Raw genomic sequence first — 6,663 nt, 5'->3', positions numbered from 1 at the left:
CGGCAAGGTACCTGAGCTGCTGGGAGCCTGCTTATACAACGTGCCTACTTAGAAAAACAAGACACAGCAGACTGAAAAAAATTCGAATTCCAGCTGTACCCAAACATTAGGAAAATACTGCTGCTGTCAATTTGCTGCTCAGTTTCTTGTGCTCTTGAGAACAAGCACGTGGAGGTAGAAAACAACGTAATACTCCTTCCAAACCACTTTTATAATAGATAATTAAATACTAGTTAATTCCACGATCAGAACTTGCAGACAGCTATGTGTAAACTTCATGAAGCCAAGCCCTGTTCTCTCTTTTAAACAGATGCCTTTCTGATTATTAACACTGGCAAAAAATTAGACATGTATTTTGCAAAACCTCTTTTGAAAAGTTGAATTTAAGAGTCTCTGATAGCTTGAGTACTCCATGAAACCATGTACTCATTTAACTCATACTGCTGTTGATTAAAATGGAAGGGATGGAGCACTGAGCAGTGAACTGTAGTATTTACTCTTGTAAATTCAGTCCCAGGGAACTCAGTGGAATGACTTATATGGGAACATGTTCCATAATGGAATTGTAATTAAGTGCTGCAGTCCTCAAGAACATCTTTAAAATTTAATATTGCTGTCAAAAGTAATGGTGCATTTTGAGTAAGATGATCCTTAGCAGCCATAATTCAGAAATGGAAGTGGACTTTAAAACAAATTTCCCTAAAAATAAACAGCTTTTTAAGTTTGAGAGTGAATAAACTGATAGCTTAACTGTTGTATCTGTTTTGCCACTTAAATGTCTATTGAATCATAGAACGGACTATGTCTAGCTGGGAGGGACCCGTAAGGATCATCAAGTCCAACTCCCAACTATTGAGCCGCTAACACAACTGTTACAGGCTACATAGCTTTTAGCAGTTGTGTATTGTATCTCCTCTTTCTGAGAGCATTTTTTGTATTTGGTTAAAATGTGATTGTGTTCTTGTTTCACAATTAAAAGGAAATTATTGTGCGAATGAGTCACTGTAGGATTGCTGCTTTGTAACTGCAGGTATGTTGATACCTGCCTCTGCATTAGAAAGGTGCAAAGTTCTGGTCTGAGTTTGCAGAGTAGCCATAGAAATGGGAAGTTCTGACTCCACCGGTCTAATTCCCATCTGTTACATTTCATGGTCTTACTTTATGGGCGAAAGTAAGGATTTGGTACTTGTTTAACAGTGTTCAAAATTCTGCACCAACAAAGCTATAAAAAGACTAGGAAACCAGCACAGGATTGAACAGAGTTGCTCTTTGCAGTTACAGGGCTAAATTCCAGCCCTTGTAATGGAACAAGACAAAATGTTCCAAGTCCATTTTTCTTGCTCATAAACTTGGAGCAATGTGGTGCCACCTCATCTGCTTCTTCCAGAAGAGGCATTGGCCTCCTGTGCCTGCCAGAGGTTATTCTTCAAACAGATGGTGTGACAGCTCCATCAGCATACCAGCCACAGTAGGTCTGCAGCCATCTCCAGTCCCTCAATTCGGACTCGTTTCTTTCAAAGAGGAGCTTACTGTGCATCTGTCAGCTTCACCAGACTTGCCTTTAACAGCAGATGATCTTAAGGGTTAGAAAATGTTTAGCCAAACACAAGGTCAGATTAGCAATTGCAAAGTTACAATCCAGACTATAAAAAGGTAGATAAAATGACTCAGCTGCAAGATCGCTTCTTAGCTGCTCTGGTATCCTGCAGCCAGGACCCCTGACAGCCTAGGCAGCAGTAATACACATTTTCCACACTGTTTCAGGATGAAACTTAAAACTAACCAGAGGACCTAAGCCCTTGAGCTGTGCTTCTCCAATAGTAACCCCCTCCAGACTTGCTGCGCTCTCTTCGTTAAAGGTGGCTGCCTCCTGTTTTTCTTCCATGGTGCTGTTCTAAAGCGAAGATAGTGCTGCTGCATTATCTGAGAGGGAAGAATATGCTGTCATTTGATTATTACAGCATTCCCGGTACTGATACAGTATGCTGCAGTGCATGTATCGTAAGGAGTACTCATTGTATGTTCCTTCGCTTAGACTTTGAGATTTGTGTTCTTTGTATGCTGCATATTGCCTAAAACCACATTATTAGCTGGGTTATAGATCGGCTGCTCTGTCCAAACCATCTCTCATAGCCTAAACTTGCCAGTTTTAAGAGTTCTTACAGACACGGTTTTTACACATTCAGCTAGTGCAGAAGTTGGGGGTTTTTTTCTCATTTGAAGATCTAACATTTTATAGCTTCTAATGCTCAAACTCTGTCTAGAATGAAACCCCAATATAAAACAGTGTTGATAAGAGTTGCTGACTTAAATTGAGACCTAATTTATTTATTCCTCCAAACTGTTGTGAAATACAATACTATGGGATGGACACATACACCCCCCAGAAAAATAAGATAATTACTCATTCCCATTACAGAAGGTATATTTTTACCTAGTGTGCTGTAGTGAAAGCTGGTATATATAAGAACAAGACAAAGCTACAAAGGCTTCAGGGTGTAATTGCTGAAGCTACAGTACCTACAGCTGAAGAATACTGAGCATGAAGCTGTGACAGGACTCATGAAAACAGTAAAGCAAACAAACAGGCAGCCATTGCCATTGTCTGTACTCCTCTGTGCTTTTAATGTTAGTATATAACTTGTTCAGCTGTGCTTTCGTTGTTTTTAGGCAGATAATCAACAGTAAATGCATAGTTTTTAATATTCTAGTTTTAAGCTTGGTAAAAATTTTATTTGCAGCTCTACTCTGTTGTGCAGTGCCAGGACATGGAAAAGCTGAACAGTTTGTATTTGTGCCTTTCAACTCTTCCATTTACTCTGCTGCTACATAACAAGAAGATACATTTTCCGATTACCTACTCTCTTAACATTGTAATCTCATAAATACTTCATTCCTGAAATATTTGAGCTATGCAGACCACCCAGAAGGGCTCAGCAGACAGTTACAAACCAGTAATTTTCTCTTCAACTCCTCATGTTACTGTGTCAAGCAGTAGGCAAGAAGTGAACCAGCTACTGGAAAAAGCTGGTTTTATTGTTCATAAAATACTAGAGACACACACAGAAATCACATGTTTAAACCAGCTTTCATAAAACTGTCCTGACTCCTTTTTAAAGAATTGTAATCCGTGCTATTCTTACTAAATTGGGACAGCTGCCATCTAATTGAACCACTTCTCAGTTTCTTACAGTGATAAAGATTCACTATAGGATTTTAGTGTAAAAGGTGATGTATAGATTACATCTGTTTTCTAATCTTACAGATCTCAAGCAAAGGCAGGAGAGTTCATCTTACATAACATAAATACACTTTTTTATATGCTAGAGAAATATGCTAGTATTTTTATGCAAAGCACATTAGTACATATTTGGTTAAAATTTGTTGAAACCTATGTGTAATTACAACCACTGCTTGTCCAGGTCAGGAGTTCTCAAAATACGTAGTTGTCTAAAATAATAAACACATGTATGGATCTGTTCAGAAATGAGAAGGGTGTAAGTGGAGGGTACTGCCTGGTATGATTCTGTTTTTTATGTGTGCATGTGTTTGTTAGAAGAACTAACACAGGAATATATACAGAAGGAACAGAGCCAGTCACAGAAGAGCTAAGAGCATGACTTTTAAAAGTATATTGATAAAACTATGAGGTTGAGTGCTAGCTGAAAAAGAGCGGGAGCTCTGAGCAAGGTTAAGTCCCCACTTGATTCCTTCTGTGTTCAGAGCAGCAGGACTCTATACTATTTCTTGCACTACTGTGTACAAATCCCTGGGGAATTCAGAAGATATGGGGGAAAAGGATAATTATATCACAAAAAAAAAAAGATGGTTACAGAAACAGACAGTCCATACTGAATGTCTCAAAATACTGTTTAATTTTTCAGTTTATGCGATGGTGACTCAAGAAATTACTACAATCTCTGTATTCTACATGTAATACTTCAGATACAAAATAAATACACACCTCTATATATTTATAAATACTCAAACTATAAACAGACACACAAAATATAAATTATTCTAGAATACCATTTTTTGTAACAGTTCCTCGAGATTTTTATTGTGGAATCTTTAATTTTCAAGAATGCTCAAGACTCTGAAGGCACTTTAGATTATTTTGATCAATCTATCTGCAAATTAACCAAATTGCACTCTACCAATGAGAGTTTTTACAACTATATAAAAATATACATAGTTATATATAGGTGTTTTTGTATATATATATATATATAAAAAGAGGGGATTTATAACTATGTCAGAGTCTGAGCTCTGACACAGTGTAGCGTGAAGTTTCTGTTATTCCAGGAACCATACATCCCATACAGTTTCTTAATGGACCTCTATCCTTTTGCAGAAAGATGTATTTTTATGCATCCTCGGATGGAATGGGAAGATCCAAAGTTAGGCCTTTTTGCAGATGCTGGATCATTCCTTCCCCCACCGCAGGGGACCCTATGGTAATCTGAGGAACGGTTGCTTGTATGCAGATGAGAATACAAATACCACGTGCGTCTCCCCCTCAAAGAATACCCTTGAGTGCAGCCAAGCTCCCAAGGAACAGCACAGCGCAGCGCGTAAGTACAAGTTGCCATGCAATCCAAAGGAGACGTGCAGGATTTTACTGTACCGATAAGCATCCTGGAATACAGTTACAGCTGACATCATTGGAAACCACCTAGGGAGACAGCGGTCCGTTTAAACTCTCTTAGGACCAAATGGGAATGAAATACGACCTATAGGCCTCCGTCTTGAAACTTGGACTTCTAGTGAGTCAGTAGGACTGCCTGCAGGAGTGGAACTCCTTACTTTTTTTCACAGTCTTGTAAACCAGTTATACGGTGTGGAATTAAGGATATTCTGCTTCACTGGGCAGAAGCACCGGCGGCAGCTAGAATGTTAGAAAAGGTGGCAACATGCAGAGGCTGAATGAAATTGGTAATTACCCTGACTCCCCAATATCATGAGGATTCTTTAGATAAGACAATCTTAAGGCTACATAAGAATGTATGTATCCTAAATTGGGTCAAGGGATCTGTACTACTCACCCTCTTCTGAGTAACCAAAATGGCATCGATTAAAGTCACCAGCCTAAAGATGTAGAGATTAAATGGGGTTTGTTGAAGTTTTTTGCTTTCTCCAGCAGTAAAAATACACATTATATCTGTTTCAGTGCTGTACGAGGATTAGTTTTATGGTTTCTAAAATGCTTGAGAACACTTCCTGAAAAAAAGGATGCAGTTGGGGAATTCCAGAGAAGTAGCAAAGCTAATTAATGGATCATTTACTGCTGCTCACTGTGTGTGTCTGCTAATACGGGAGGAAGAGCTAACTGGGATAGCACAGAAGAAGGCAAGAGAGAAAATTACTTGTTGCTTCTAGTCACAAATTCAGGGCTGTTGCCTGCTAATTCTGACCTGATTAGGGAAACTGAAGCAAAAGAGAGATGTTGGCAGTGACCACTGTTCTTGCTAGCAATGCCAGATCTGGCCATTCTGTAGCTCTTGCCAAACACACAATCCCTTGCCCAGACCAGTGCGAGGCTGGTCTTTCCAGCAGAATCTTTCCATCTGGATGCTCCCAAACTGATGACAGAAGGGTATTTGTAATGGTTGTAATGCTTTGCTTTGACTTTTCTGGTTTCCAGAACAGCTATGGCCGAGTGAGCTTAAAGAAACTGAGATGGTGCCAGTTACACATCATTATGTATTTTAACGCTGAACATAGGGAGAGCAAGTCTTAAGGTGCTACTCTGTAGCTTCTACAACGGGGAAAAACTTCTCTGCTTCCAAGTGACTGGGCATGTTTTCATGCACAGTGCAAGTGTGCTTTGTTATATAATGATTACCTAAAGACAGAATGTCTTGGGGTTTACCATAGCATCTTTCACAAAACTCCTTTTCAAAAATGAAGTATTTTGGTATCTTAAAATCGGTACCTGGTGTTTTTTTCGTAAGAACATACATATCTAAATGCCAACATAAACTTCGATTTGTTAAAACAGAAATCTACTTCTTTGCAGGGGAATCCTGAGCCCACAATAGAAAATAATGATGGACCTTATGGGTAAGATGTTCAAGTCTGACATTTGCAATGTCATATTCAGTCCTTAAGGAGGATAAAACAGTATCAGATGAAAATACAGATATGACAGTATAAACTTATAGGCATCTTTTCTCATCCGCTCTTAATTCTGTGGCTCAATTACAATGAGAAGGCCCTGGCAGATAAAGCAGCAGTTAAAAGCAAACATTCTGTTCTTTAAAATTCATGTAACACATGTTCAGATGAATGTACTTTAGCATCAGTCACCATTCAGTGAATAATGTTTTATTCAGTATAAACTACTCAGAATGCAAGAACTGCAATAAAGTTATTAAATTAGTTACAAAAGAAGGTATTAGAAGCTCACCCACTAGAGACCTAGTACAAATACAACACATGCCTGTAAGAACAGCAACAGGAAAAGAAAATCCTGAATTAATTATGTGTGGAGGATATTTTATACATGTATTGCTGCTGACTGTACAAGATGTTCTTAAGTGTAAACAACGTGCCTTCAGAATCTCCAAGAGGGCAAATAAAGAGAGTTAAAAAGGCCAAAGCCAACAAATTTCAATATTCTCAATTTTCATTATAGACTTGTACAGAATGGCTCAAGTCTTT

Source organism: Falco punctatus (genome assembly GCF_963210335.1).
Source record: "Falco punctatus genome assembly, chromosome: 5".
Classification (NCBI taxonomy): Eukaryota; Metazoa; Chordata; class Aves; order Falconiformes; family Falconidae; genus Falco; species Falco punctatus.
This window is presented reverse-complemented; position numbering follows the sequence as displayed.